Source organism: Xenopus laevis, chromosome 7L (assembly GCF_017654675.1).
Source record: "Xenopus laevis strain J_2021 chromosome 7L, Xenopus_laevis_v10.1, whole genome shotgun sequence".
Classification (NCBI taxonomy): domain Eukaryota; kingdom Metazoa; phylum Chordata; class Amphibia; order Anura; family Pipidae; genus Xenopus; species Xenopus laevis.
Genome location: NC_054383.1, coordinates 46,719,083 through 46,735,317, shown reverse-complemented (window position 1 = coordinate 46,735,317; position 16,235 = coordinate 46,719,083).

Here is a 16,235-nt window from a genome sequence, read left to right as displayed (position 1 = left end):
GGGAATAATCTCACTCATTAATGGTGTCTCCAGCAGATACCATGCTGTAGAAGTGGATTGTGAAGATTAAAATGCTTTATCTACACTCAAGCAGCAAAAAAAAAAAAAATTCTTTGCTGCGCATAAGACCTTTTTGTCAATTTTATTACGCAACATAACCTTTCTTCTCACAGACTCTAGCAGAAATTGAACAAATGACCTAAATTTCTACAATTCAGCAAATTTCACTAAGTACAAATAGCTTTGAGCCCTAAGGTTTCATTTAGCAACAGAAAAACAGCTGTGCCAGTAAGCTGTAAATGTAACTTGTGAACCTAAAATAAACACACACTTACATACAAAATATACATAGATAAAGGACAATATACATCCATGTTTTACACAAGTTCAGTAAATAAAGCTTGTGTTAGAAATCCATTCTGCCTTTTTTAAAAAAATGTTTAATATTTATAGTTTTTATTTATATTTTTTATTTTTATCTAAACACTGTAGAGTAATAAGATTCAAAATACTTTAAGTTTACACTAGAACTACTTCGGTTATTCACAGCATTTTTTCCTCTTAAAAGCTGTGAATTTGTGGATCTCTGAAGTGGTTGTACTGGCAGATTCATTAGAAGGCTAAAAAAGGGAGAATTGTTTTCATATTTACCATAATTCTCTTTTTCTGGCCACTAACTATATCAGCATAAACACCCAGGTAAACCCCTGCCGCCCCAAGACCAGACAGAACTAGTGATGGACGAATTTCTCCCATTTCGATTTACTGAACAATTAGCAATTTCCTGTGTCAATTTTAATGCCGGCATAAACTCAATGGCGTCCGAATAGTGTTGATGCACAATGGTTTTGACACAAGCGACTTTTCGGTCGCGCTTCCAAAAATTTTTGACACCACCAAATTTTTGCTGAAGTTTTGTGAATTTATTTAGCGGCTGCGAAATGAGGAAATTTGCAGTAAAATGAGGACATTTGCAGTGAATTTGTTTGCCCATCACTAGACAGAACCGCTCCAATGTAAAAAAGAACAGGGACCCCTCAACCACGTCAGTGTACCAAGTTTCAAGCAAATGATGCAAGGGTGGAGCTATGCTGATATGGTTATGGCCAGGAAAACAATGCTCCATTTTCCTGGCCACACCATGTCAGCATAAACACCCCAACTACAAAGTCATAGAAAGAACTTGGGGTGGGAAGAAATTATTCAAGGCAATCAAATGCAAAAAGAGATTTATTTAAGAGGAAACGGCCATATGGGTTAATGCTAAATGAACGTCTGGGCTGATGACCATGAAGCCACCTCACAGGTGTGGGAAGAAGACACAACAGCCACAGCTGCCCAAGAGGTTGCCACAGCCCTAGTAGAAAGAATCCTCAAACCTGATGGAGCTAGCTTCCCCTGTGCGTGGTAGGCTCTGAACGAGCAACTGTCAAGACGGCCGACACTTGACACTTACGACTGCCTCCAGGTACAATGAAGAGCATATTTGACTTCCTGAAAGGCTCAGAAACTTCCATATATCTCTTCAAGGATCTAACTGGATCTATAAATTATCTCTCTGGAGAATCTTGAGGATCATCAGGGAAGAAAGGCAAAACCACCTTCTTTTTCAAGTGAAAGGTAGACACAACTTTCAGCCTAAAGGACTGCACTGGTCTCAAAATTAACAAAAAAGAAAATAGGTGCCAAAAAACCAGTGTGGACACTACCTCAATAAATGAGATTTGGATAGTTTATACAAAAAACAATATAGGAGGAGGCTACTCACAGTTCCCCCCAGTCCATGGGTGCATGAAAAAAATAGCTGTGAATCCCTTCAATCAATCAATCAAAGAGAATTAAAAGTAAAAAAGCATTTATTAGGACATAATAAATGGGGGTCTAATGCGTTTTTGCCTGTTGGGGCACTTACTTATAGGCTTATGGGCACACACCCTGTACATGTACATACGTGTAACCGATCAAGACAACATGCATCACGACCAATCACAAGGTGTGAAACCAAACTACCAATTTGGATACCTATTTACATACAGGCTTCACATATTAAGTACCTACACAAACAGACCAAAAAAATGCAGAAATATATCAAATTAAGTAAAAAAAATAAAAATACAAAGAATACAAAAAGGGAAATACAGAATATATACTGTATAGCCATGAAAAATAATAAATAAAAATAAAATAAAAAATAATAAATAATGCAAAAAAAGTTGTTCTAGTTTCTCACCTATTCAAGGTACTAAGGGAACTTTGATTTAAAGGACCAGTAACATCAAAAAAATTTTTGGAAAAAATCGTTAGTACACATCAAAAAAAAAAACACCACCACAAATTATAATTTAAAATCACAAAGCCTTTATTAAGAAATAACTTACAGAAACTGCACTTCCTGTCCTGTACAGAAAGGGCGACCATCGATGCTGCTGGGCTCGATTTCTCCTCCCTGGCTACTCTACTGTCAGCTTGTGAAGGAGCAAGATGGATGCCTCATGCCTGCGATGCGATGCAGTGACTGCTCGGGCCCCCTCCTCCTCCTGTACTATAGATGAGAAGCGCCCACCTGGACACTGGAGGAAGCGGTGGTAGTGGAGGCGGTGGAGGGAGCTGTAAATCAATGTTGGCAGCGGCAGCCGCTTCTCATCATCAGTCACTGGCCAGGCCCCCTCCACCGCTCCCTGCCCTGGTCGCTCCTGCTCCGTTCCCTGCACATGAGTGATTGTTTCTGCCTGCATTCTGTTTAGCTAACAGACCTACGTGTGCCTTGTAGCTGTACTGTGCGCTGGATTAGCACTGCACGCAGGAGCAGAGGAGGTGCAGCGGAGCGGGGAAAAGGAAAGCTGTATCGCATCCAGCTACAAGGCACACGTAGGTCTGTTAGCTAAACGGAATGCAGGCAGAAACAATCACTCATGTGCAGGGAACGGAGCAGGAGCGACCAGGGCAGGGAGCGGTGGAGGGGGCCTGGCCAGTGACTGATGATAAGAAGCGGCTGCCGCTGCCAACATTGAACACTTATTCAACCAAAACACTTATTCAGTTTCTCATCATCTCCTGCCTTGATTACTGCAACCTACTCCTCACAGGTATTCCTTTCACAACTCCAATCTGTTCTAAATGCTGCTGCTAGACTCTTTCATCTATTTTACAGCTCAACATCAGCATCTCCCATATGCACATCCCTTAACTAGCTCCCAATCTCCTCTAGAATCAAATTCAAACTACTCACACTGTCGACGACTGTCGAAGTTAAATCCTTCGACTTTGAATAATGATCAATTCAATCGAATGATCAAGTGAAAAATCGTTTAAATCCTTTGAATCGTTCGATTTCGAAGGATTTTAATCCATAGATCGAACAATTTTTGTTCGACCAAAAAAAGATAGCCAAGCCTATGGGGACCTTCCCCATAGGCTAACATTGACTTCGGTAGCTTCGGCGAACTAGGGGTCAAAGTTTTTTTTTAAAGAGACTGTACTTCGACTATCGAATGGTCGAATAGTCGAACGATTTTTAGTTTGAATCGTTCCATTCAAAGTCGTAGTCGAAGGTCGAAGTAGCCCATTCAATGGTCAAAGTAGCCAAAAAAAAACATTCGAAATTCGAAGGTTTTTTTCCTCTATTCCTTCACTCGAGCTAAGTAAATGGGCCCCCAGCATTCAAGGCCCTTAAGAGTGAAGCCTCTCCCTATATTTAATCTTTAATTACAAAATCTTCGAACCATTTGCCCTACTGACGAAAAGTGGCCTGAGCTGATAAGGCAGAGATGTGCACTTTGAAAGTTCTGAACTATACACCTTTTCCAGGGCCTCCTGAATAAAACCAAGCACCTGAATCATCTCTATCTCCTGGTCCAATATTCCCTTTTGCCTCTTCCAAAACCAAAATCTGTCCCAAATTCGGTAGTAAGACATAGAGGTAGATTACTTTCTTGCTTTCATCAAACTCAGCATGTACTACGCCTACTGAAATTATGTTGTTGCCAGATACACAGGCCCAAGTGCAACCTGCAGCACCACCATAAAAAAAAACATCATAACCCCCCATCAGCACCTTCAACATGTCAGGATGTGCAAACATAGACTTTCTGACATGGACCTTCTATAATAGCAGCTCCATAACTTGCAGCAGAATCTTGAAGAAATTAAGGAGATACTACTGGGGAAACCTCCTCCTACTTCTCTTCTTTCCTAGTTTCTTCTTTTTCTTCTTTTTCTGATACTGCTTATTTTTTTATTGTAAACCATTGTGCTATTGTTTTTTTTCCCTATGAGTAAAATTCTAAAACAAGGTTTTTACACTAGGTTTGGAGTTTTTTTTTTTTAATTTCATTTAACTACTCAGTTGTTAATTTATGTTGTTTGGTTTATTAGCACAACCATGACTAATCTCAGTCATATATCATTATTAAATTACGTTATGGTATTTCAGATTTAATAGAGTTACACATTAACACATGTTTCATTTCTTTTAATGTGGGATAAAAAGAACCCAGATGTTATCTGTTGCTGGTCAGATTTATGATTAGCTGTGCCTGTGTTTGTAAGCTATTAATGTATAAACTATAAATAGTATATTTTTGTTAAACACCAACAAAATCAAAGACAGAAGCATAATAAAAACACAGACAAAACTAAATTTGCCTCTTAGTGTAGTATTTGTTACTATTATTAGTCCACCACAGGTAATGTAAAACATCTCACATACATTTTTATGAAATTAGTAACTTAGGTTCCTTTTTTATTGAAAAAAGCAGTTGTAGCATGGTCAACTAACAATGAAACAAATAATCAAAAACACATGAAATTTCACTATGTTAGGCATACTATAGTTTATTATTTTTCCACAAGTTAAAAGAAAAGTAGGGATCTACCACACAATCTTAGCAGTGAAAATGTAGAAATGAGTAATCCCTGCAAGTTTTGATAACCACTGCTCTGTAATCACATTATGCTATATCTACTTTACTGTAACTAGTACACTCTAATTAACTACAACCAAAACAATGCCACAAACTTAAACAGAATTTAATGTGAGCTGTCACTAAGGTATCTTATGGTACATTATATTTGACCAGAGAAGAGGCTTTGGCAGGTTTTCAGTCCAACTGTGATCTCAAGATATCAAAAGATAGTCTGTTAGGAGTGTTGTTCCCCTTCAAGGTCATATACATAAAACAAAAGGTGAGGACATGAATTCAAGATTGTATAAACCAACAACCAAGTCTGTACCAAGTCTGTACAGTATGACTTTAATTCATTCAGTTTATATGAACACAAATATTTTTATAGGTTCTCTACTCACTCTGTTATATGAGATTATAAAAAATACTAAAACTAAAAAAGGAGTTCCTTTTGCTCTCACCAGGTTAAAAAACAAACACAGAAATATACTTTTAATTAAATAATATCAATATCTCAATAAAACGACTGCCCAAAGTAATACATGCTTAAGCTCGTCTGCCCTTTTTTAGTAAACATATAATGAAATAATAATTTTAATTGCAATTACAAATATTTTTATGGCGGTTATGTTATTAATTATTAATTCAAAGGAAAAATGTAACATATACATGAATGAGAACAAAATTCACATTTTGCAGTATAATTCCACATTACACAGTTTTTGCACTGCAAATTTTAATTGTGTGTGTAACACATTTCTTAGGCCTTCTTGATGGAGGGATTTTTTTGGTTCCCGCCATGTAATGTTTTGGGTAAGAAATTTTACTATGCACTGTGTTTGTCATATTTACAGTGGTTAATGGGGTAATAAATACATTCCAGAATTTACAAAAATTATTTGTGCAAAGGAAAATTTTCCATTACATTGTCTCAAAAATGTTTACAAAAAGCAAGTGTCTTCTATTTAGAAGAGATAAGATTATACAGGTATGGGGTTCGTTATCCAGAAACCCATTATCCAGAAAGTTCAGAATTACAGAAAGGCCTTCTCCCATAGACTCGATTTTAAAAATAAAACAGTGCCTTGTAATTGATCCAAACTAAGATACAATTAATCCTTGTTGGAAGCAAAACCAGCTTGTTTACATGCATTTCTAGTAAACTTAAAGCAGAAAGATCCATATTACAGAAAAATCAATTATCTGGAATACCCCAGGTCCAGAGCATTTTGGATAGCAGGTCCCATATCTGTACAGTATATTAAGTATATTATGAGTGAATGAGTAACAATATTATTAGCACATTTTTAGCTTATTTGGGAAAAATGATGCAAAAGATTTTTATCCAAAAAGGCAATCATTTCACAGTCATTAATACTAATTGAAGATCTCCTACTGATGGTTCACTGCTCTTCCTATATATTAATGTAATCCTCTAAATGTGAAAATTATTTTGATCATACACTGTTGATCAAAGTTACTGATAGTCCACATCTGAGATTTTTTGTAATCAATTCAAGGAATGTAATATTTCCACAAAATCATGTCACTTCACATTTTCTGATAAAGGAATGCAGACAACCCCACAAATATTAGTCCTTACGATGAACCCTCATCATTAGCTGAGGAGTTATCATTATTGTCTATCTATACTTTTAGGAATTGTTCTGTAATTTTTTTAGACACACTGTTTGTTTGTTTTTGATGGCTACTCTCCATACACACATCCATGTGTCAAATAATACAGCTTTTTAATTAAAACCCTTTTTAAATTTCTTCATAGATTCTTCAGAAACTCAATTCATAGAAATATCACAAATGGACTCTTCTTTATTCAGTGTTTTTCAGAAAACATGAGCCATCCTTTCAGAGGGGGTTTCGGGGGTTTATACACCCGGAGAATTAGTCAATTCTTTGTTTTCCTGACTGTTGGGAACGTATCAATAAACCATATCATAGAGCTGAATTCTTCTAGAACCCTCAGTTCATTTCCCTGTAAAGTTGCCCCTTAAATGCTTTCAGAAAATAACTACATTGATTTTACCTAGTTGCGATTACAATTTGGATCTATTTTCAGTTACTTAATTGTGACAATGGCTTAATGTAAACAGATTGAACAGATGCCTCTTCTCTTTTATTTTTTAATTATACACCCCTCTATGCAAACAGAATTTCACTATGATGTCAGGATGGCTTTAAATGTTTGCATTTTCTTAAGAAAGATCAAAGTTGTGTTCAGGGAACACATTTCCACCTCAATAAAGGGGAAGCACTTGACTAAGGTTCTCAACTTGACATTGCTATGTGTTTGTTTCCCCAGGCTAGGCTATATAGAGCTGTTTATACATCAGAATACATTTGATCTTTCATCTGATAAACAGTTTGTGAAGGGGGGCTCATCAGTGGAATCTGCCTCACTCATCCATTTGATGGCTGTTTTAAGCTCAGAGAAAGCAGTCATCACAAGAATCTTTTTTAAGTTAGCTGTGTGATATCACTTGATTTGACTTCTACAGGATGGGCAACCTGAAACTGTAACTTTCTTTTAAATACATTATTATGCTTACCTTTCCAGGTATGATATTCATTATCTGCAAACCCGTTATCAAGAAAACTCCATTGTGGTATCTCCCACAGACATTTTTTTAAAAAAGTATTTCCTTTTTTTTCTGTAACAAGGTCTGCCTTAAAGGAATTGTTCAGTAAAAATAAAAACTGGGTAAATTGTTAGGCTGTGCAAAATAAAAAATGTTTCTAATATAGTTGGTTAGCCAAATATGTAATCTATAAAGGCTGGAGTGACTGGATGTCTAACATAACAGAACATATCCCAACTTCCTGCTTTTCAACTCTCTTGGTTTCCACTGACTGGTTACCCTGGTTACCAGGCAGTAACCAATCAGAGACTTGAAGGGGGGCCACATGGGTCATATCTGTTGCTTTTGAATCTGAGCTGCATGCTGTAGATCAATTGCAAACTCACTGAACAGATATGTACCATGTGCCCCCCCTTCAAGTCGCTGACTAGCTCAGAGTTAGAGAGCTGAAAAGCAGGAAGTAGTGTTCTGGCTATTATGTTACACATCCAGTCACTCCAGTCTTTATACATTACATTTTCGGCTAACTAACTATATTATAAACATTTTTTATTTTGCACACATTATCTATTTACACCGTTTTTATTTTCATACTGAACTATTCCTTTAAATCTTAGTCTGTTAGGTTTCTTTCTTTATATTGTTGCAATGCCTACTTGTTGTATGCGATCGGTTCACGCAAGGTACAGTACCATGTAATAGTTTAATTTAATCTTGAATCATCTTCTTGTTACTGTAGGAAATTTGATGAGGGGATTTCTGAACCTTTCTGCAGTTCTGAATCATAATTTATGTAAAAAGTGGCTGTTGTAGAGTGGAACTAGGTTCTCTTTTTCTGCACTTTATTAAATAGAAAATGTCACTGTCCACATGGTACAAAACAAAAATGAGACGTTATAGACTGATAATGGTTTTTCCATAGAAAAAAAACAGAACCAGAGGTCACCCCTTTAAACTGAACTTTTTAAGCAGCACAGGTGGCTATCACAGTAAGGCCAGTGAGGTTGATGATATTGATTATGTGTGATTTTGTAAAGGCACATTCTATTAGAAAATGGTATAGGCTTTTGTAATATTGTTGCAATGCCTACTTGATTTTGATGAGTGGCTTGGATGACTTCATGCACAAGCATAATATCCAAGACTATAGTGATCTTCAAGTGATTCTAGAAAATAAACAATTTTTATATCTATCATAACATATCATCCATAATTCATTAGCATTAGAAACTCTAACAGACAGGCTGAGAAGGGATAGTCAGGATTACAAAACAGTCAGGTTTAGAAAAGTAAAAAACAATTACTTTACAAAAGCAGACCTACAGTATCTGTGAAAAATGATCAACATAATCCATAGGTAACATTATGGGGCAGATTTATCAAAGTGTGAGAATAGAGTTTACCACAGAAAAATTCACCCACTTTCTATTCCTAAAGGATTTTTAAAAGTGTATTTATCAAATGATGAACTCTAACGTTCACCCATTGATAAATGCACTTCCACAAATCATATTGGAATGAATACAAAATGGGTGGGTTTTCTGTGGTAAACTCTAATCTCACATTTTGATAAATCTGCCCCTTCGTGTACATTAAAAATGTAAAAGTGCCCATGCCAGTGTCACTTTATGTTCTACAGTTGTTTTGGTAAAGGTATGGTCATGCATAGTTTTATGTATGTGAGTGTATAGATACAGTAGGTTTGTATAGGTATGTGTTAATTGGAAGGGTGGTTATTGTAAGGGTTGATCTTGTACACACTTGTCCTTTTTCAACTGAAATAAACTATGTAGTATTGTAATTATAAGTTGAATTTTAAATATATTTTACATGTACTGTATATACTGCTTTATGTATTTATTTATTGTTATTTGCAAAGAAGATTTATCAAACAGAATGAAGAGGATCAAAAAACTGTTTTGGGGCAATTTTTTATGTAATGCACTGATAACATGGAAGCTTGATCTGAAAGAAGTGATTGTATTTATAGATGAAGAGAAGTAAGTTGTCAGTTGTACATAATTAAATCTGTACATTGTTTTTGAAAACAGAAAAGTGTTTTGAACACAGTACATTGCAGGATTAAATAGCAGAAAGACAGATAGGGTCTGACTCAATTACATTTTTCTCATTTTTCTATTTACTGTATGCCATTGCAGAGTTACACTACAAAGTGATGATTTTACCTCTTTACTTAAAATTGGCAACAATTCATAGTTACATAGTTAAATCAGTTAAAAAAAGACAAAGTCGATCAAGTTCAACCCCCTCCAAATGAAAACCCAGCATCCTTACACACATCCCTCCCTACTCTCACATAAATTATATATACCCATATCTATACTAACTAAAGAATTTAGTTTCACAATAGCCTTTGAAATTATGTCTATCCAAGAAATCATCCAAGCCATTCTTAAAGGTATTAACAGAATCAGCCATCACAACATCACCCAGCAGTGCATTCCACAACCTCACTGACATCACTGTAAAGAGCCACCTACGTTGCTTCGAATGGAAGTTATTTTTCTTCTAGTCTGAAGGGGTTGCCTCTGGTATGGTGATCCTCTTTATGTGTTTTTATGCCAAAGTGCATAACCTTGCATTTATCAACATTGAACCTCGTTTTCCAGTTTGCTGCCCTGTTTCCCAACTTCCCAAATCACTCTGCAAAGTGGCAGCATCCTGCATGGAACCTATAGTTTTGCACAACTTAGTATCATCTGCAAAAACAGTACTTTCCAGGTCATTAATAAACAAGTTGAAAATCAAGGGACCTAGTACAGAGCACTGTGATACTCCACTAACAACACTTGTCCAATTAGAAAATATTCCATTTACACCCACTCTTTGTAATCTATATTTTAGCCAGTTCTCTATACAGGTACAAATACTATGTTCCAGGCCAAAATTCCATAATTTAACCAGTAATCTTCTGTGTTGCACTGTATCAAATGCTTTAGCAAAGTCTAAGTAAATCACATCCACTGCCATCCTAGAATTGAGGTCCCTACTTCCCTTCTCATAAAAATAAATTAAGTTAGTCTGGCAAGATCTATTACGCATAAAACCATGCTGGCACAAACTCATAGTATTATGATTTGCTATGAAGTCCAGTATCTTATCCTTTGTTAAACCTTCATAAAGCTTTCCTACCATTGACGTCAGACTAACTGGCCTACAGTTTTGAGAACAGGATCCCTTTTTGAATAGAGGTACCACATTAGCAATTCTCCAGTCTCTCGGCACTATTCCAGATCTCAAAGAATCTTGAAAAATTAAGTAAAGAGTTTTGGCAATCACAGAGCTAAGAGTGCTAAGTACCCTGGGATGAATACCATCTGGCCCCGGACCTTTGTTAATCTTAACATGTTCTAGACTCTTTTGAATTTCCTCATGTGTGAACCATGCATCATTACTTGTATTACTAGAATTGAGACTATCAAGAAGGAAACCTTCATTAACTGGTTCCTCATTTGTGTAGTAGACAGACAAAAAATATGTGTTCAGAATCTGCACTTTTTTTAGTTTTCATTAACCTGTAAGACATCCTAGTTTTGCTTTAAATTATGTAATAGTATCTATTAATATTAATAATCAAGGGTAACTAGAATGGGCACTTGTTTTTTTAAATAACTGTATGTTACACCATTTACACAATTTACACAATAAATAATAGCAAAGTTGTATAGTTTGTGATCATGTCTACATTTAAAGCCCAAATTTACATTCTCAGATTTTAAGTTTTCCTACATTTGAGCTTTATTTCATGTGAGTTTATTTTGGTGATTTTCCTGATTCAACATAATATTTATGCCACAATTTCACTCCCTTTTTCCTTTAAATTACATTGGTCGCTGTTTTTTTTTATATAAGTAGTGACTTACTTGCAAGGGGCATTGCTGCAAGCATTTACACCCCAGGAAAAGCTGCTAGCACTATTTATTATCTACAAACTGATATATTCAATCAATCATTAGAAGCAGAGGTCAGCCTCAGGAAATGGAGGTGCAGATGAGCCCTATGCTTAACACCTATCCTTACACTAAAATACCTCCCCCATCTGCCCCACGTGGATAGAGCACTACTCACATGCAGCATTCTATTCTAGGGCCTACCTGCAGATCTCTGCACTCCAAAATGGGAGTTCAGCGACATTTGAAATCTATAAAAATGTTTCAAGTATCTTTCTCTATAAAATGTTTAAAAAAAATGTATGTTTGTGTACTTTTTATACATGGAACAGAAAAGCATATCTTCCTATATTTTCTGAGCACAGTACCCCAACAGAAAACATGCATATTTTAACATTCATGAAGCACTCATTAAAATTGTGTAACTGAATTGCATTCTATGTTTAATAATGATTACTGAAGTGAAAAAAATTATAATTAAAAATATGCTAAAATTCCTTTCCACCTGACATGAGAATTCTTGTTTCCTTAGTTGTAGCTGTTTTTGTTTTCTTCATAATAGTACAGAGCTGCTAACATTGCTTGAACACTCAAGTGTATATCTTTTTTTTAAGTAACTGCAGATTTATTGAATTTCTCTGGTGTGCTTTACTTTCACTAAAGTGATTTAAATCATCTGGATATATTGCTGACCTGTGGATCTGGGAAACTAGGGACTTGTAAATCTTCATTAAGTAATGCCTTTTGGTTTTACTTATATATATCAAAAAATATAACTGCTGCAAATACACATTGCATTATTAAGGTGGAAATGGAGGCAGCTGGTTACACTACATGTTTTGTTGTAATAAAGAAAAAACGTGATGCTCTCTAATGAGGATTTTTTTTAATCTGGGTAATCTAAAGGTAAGATGCAACATGTATAAAGACAGCTCTAATATGAGTCTGTTCCTCCATTACACTTCCAAAATGGTTTGCTCCTAAAATAATATCCTCCTGTTCGTGTCATCGTGGCTAAAGATTTCTGTTCCTATTTTCACATACCACAGCATGCTCGGAGCTATTGTTCAGCAGCTAGAGAATAACTGCTAAAATATCCATTGTGAATTAATTATTTAGCAATTATTATGAAGCAAAATTAATGATATGCAACCAGTACCTAAAAGTCAAAAACAGATTTTCTTACAAGACAAATGATAAACTAGCATAACAAAAATGCATGCTATTAGCCAAGCACATGCAAAATGTGCAAAGGCTTCCTCTAACTGAATATTAGTTGAGCAGACTTATCTTGGATCAATGCATAAGAAGTGGGTACATAAGATGTAGAATTCAGTTTTTTATGCTCAATGTTTCAGCAGTAGAGTGAATGCAAAGGTATTGGGTATTTCTCCCTGTGTTTGGTTAGAATGTTGAACACAGAATGGTATCACCCTCCTTGCTATGTTATCTTTGCTTTGGCCATTTATATTTTCTTCTTCATTTATGTATCATAATTTTGCTATTCTGCTCCTTGTAAGAATTCCTATATTTCTCTTGGTTCTGCACTTGGAGTTTTGTTATGGATTAACCTGTAAGGCAGGAGTGCCCATACTTTGCGAATGCACGGTCTACTTTTAGTGATGTTGCGCCATTAGGATCTACATCCATAAAAGAATTGTTAACATTCTGTCCCATGGAAAATATTATTTCAATTTTGATTGATGGAAAAATGTATATTACTATACAACTATTATAATAAAAAACTATTTCTTATGTAACCTTAACATAATAAATATCTGAATGAAAAGCATGAAGCAGGCGGGGAAGCTATTTGTTGACAGTGTCTTGAGATCTACTGGTCACCAGTTATAGGTCTACTGGTAGATCCCAATCTACTTGCTGTAAGGTTTCTCTCTTGTCAGGGTTTCTGCACATTTATTGCAGTCTTTGGTCTAGATGCCTTCTTTAGAATTTACAACTCTCCCATATTGGTGATGATAGATTGCTATGTTAAGTTATCCTGAGAAAAGGGAAAACTGTATCATACATACCATCATATTTTATTCTGGACAACTCCTTAGGGGTCATTTACATATGTCCCTAATGCACATATCACCAAGGGGCTCAATCTCATCAATAATCTGTAAAACAAAAGATGCAATTTTCCCAGTACCAGAGCCAAAAAAGCAAAGTTGATTTCTATAAATTCCCCCTGCTCTAATGTTAACATTACTTGATTTTAGAAATAAAAAAATGCCTGGATTAAGTTGTAGAGGGTACAGTTAGTATTATATAAAATTAATCATTGCTAGGGTGCAATGCAATGTAATTATTCAATATAAATGCTCTGATGGTCTGTTATTATACACAATTTAATTTATAGTTTGACTCACTGTGAACTGTTCCTTTGATAAACAAATATTTAGAATATTACTGATGTTCACATTTGATCTAAAAGTATTGATAGTTTCAATAGGTTTAGAAATCCACCAATGGGCTTTTAATTTTGTATGCTTAATAAATGTTCATAAGTGCACAGATAAATCTTTTAAAACATTTTTGAAATTCAGAAAAATGCATAACAAATTATACATACATTTTATTTGATTTTAAAGAGTTCATGATTATTTACTGTATATAATCCAGTGTACTTCAAATATTATTCTTATATTACATCATCAAAAAAATACCATGCATGCCCCTTTTTGGATTAGCAAAAATAAATCTAGTATAAAGTGTTTTTGTATGTTGTTATCACCCATGTAAATTAATGTAGTATTTTATAGCATTCAATTATATTATATTATTATTATAGATATTGTATTATATATTATTGTATATATTCAAAGGAATTTGGCAAGGTCAAGAGTGAAGTAAAGTAAGATATGTGGGATTGATCATTGAGCATTGCACTGAAGTTACATTAAGTTACATGAGGATTAAATTCTCTATCAAATGTGTTTTAAGAGATCCTTTGAAGGCAGAACGATTAGGAGAAAGTCAGAAAATAAGAGAGAATGCCACGGAAGGGGTGAAACTTTAATGGAGTATAACAGGTAGCCTCCCAAGTATCTGAAGAAGAGTAGTAGTGGTAGTGGAATCCAGTTCAGATACTGGCAAAGTAATCAATGCATGCTATGATTGGAGAGTGAATTAGTATTTTTTTGTGAAAGTGATATGATTTAATACGGGATTGGATATGATTAGTGAACAATGGAGAAAAATCAAGTATAGCCCCAAGGCATCAGGACTGGGAAGATGGGGGTTATAATGGAGTTAGGTTGAGGTCATGATCATCAGCATGGAGATGGTATTTGAAACCATATTTTAAACCATATGATCTGATTAGTTTGCCAAGGGAGGAAGTACAGAGAGAAAATAGGAGGCCTAGCAGAGAACTAGAAGAGAGATGACAAGTAATGACATCAAGTTAGCAGGTCACAGGGGAGAAGGCACACAACTAATACTATTTATGATGGTGTCAATTTTATTGAGCAGTGCCTGGTGCACTCAAAGGAAAGGGACATCAGTGAATTAAAGGTAGTGAAATGGATTAATTAGTTCAGTAAAGTAGGTTTGATTAGTTAGACAGAGATAGTATAATATGAAAATAGAGCAGATTTGTAGCTGCCTGCAAAAGTTAGAACAAAGTGCTTTAAAAAATATATATAAAAAAAAGGTTGTGGGACATATTTAAGATTCTAAATAACAAATTAACAGGTATAGGAAAAAAATGTCAGACTTCTTAAGTGTTTGTCACAGGTAATGCAGTTCCTTGTGCCTTGTCCACCCCCCTTGCTGAACCGGTATTTTTCCTAGCACTTGTGTAATACTGGTTCTCAGTAAATATACCTTATGGGAAAAGTAGTCAAAATAGACATGGTGCTACATAAATAACATGATTATTTATTTTATACTGCATGATAACTGTATATACATTATCTCTTTCCAATACGGAAATCTATGACAAACAATGAAATGAAACATAATTAATTAAACTAACATTTAGGGGCAGATTTTTCAAGGGTCAAATTTCAAAGTTGATGGGAGTTATTTTAAACAAAATAAAAAAAAGGCCAACCGAAATTTATAAAAAAAAAAAATTTTAAAGTTCGGTGAATAGGCTGTATTTGATGTTCAAATGGAATTCGGATCGTATTCGATCAAACTTGAGTCAAAGGTTTTTTCAAAGTCCATCAAATGACTCCAAATTGGTTCTATGAGGTCCCCCGTAGGCTAAAACAGCTGCCCCTTAAATAATATTGAATACTATTATTTTATAAAATAGTGAAATAATCCATGGGGATGTTGCTTTTACTTTCTAAATGTAATATACTGACCAACATACATTGCTGCATTGCTGCTAGCCGTTGCCAATTATTAGTTTCTAAATCTACCAGCAATTAAGTCTTTTCAGCAGGCTAAAGAGTTATAATGGATAACTTAAAGGGATTATCTTTGTGTAGGGAAAAAATTAGCCCAAGCGTTTGAGGAACAAGCCCTTTCTTAAGTGTAATGGTGCTAATTTTCTCTTGAAATAAATGATTTAAAGGCATTTGCCAGCATATACAGGTGTGCTCCTTGTGTTTGACTTGAAAGAGGCCTGGGGAGTGATTGCACCCTTTGAGAACAACTATGTGGTATGCTGAAGGTTAAGGGGCAAATTCATCAAAATTTGAGTTTAGAGCTTAATAAATAAAAACTCACCCACGTTCGATTCATTTTTAGAATCAATGGGGGAAAATTAGAAGTGTATTTTACTTAAAGGAGTTGCCTGGAAAATATAGAAATACATTTAGCTATGAGTTTCATTTATACCTCCTTTTTTAAAATTATTCTTA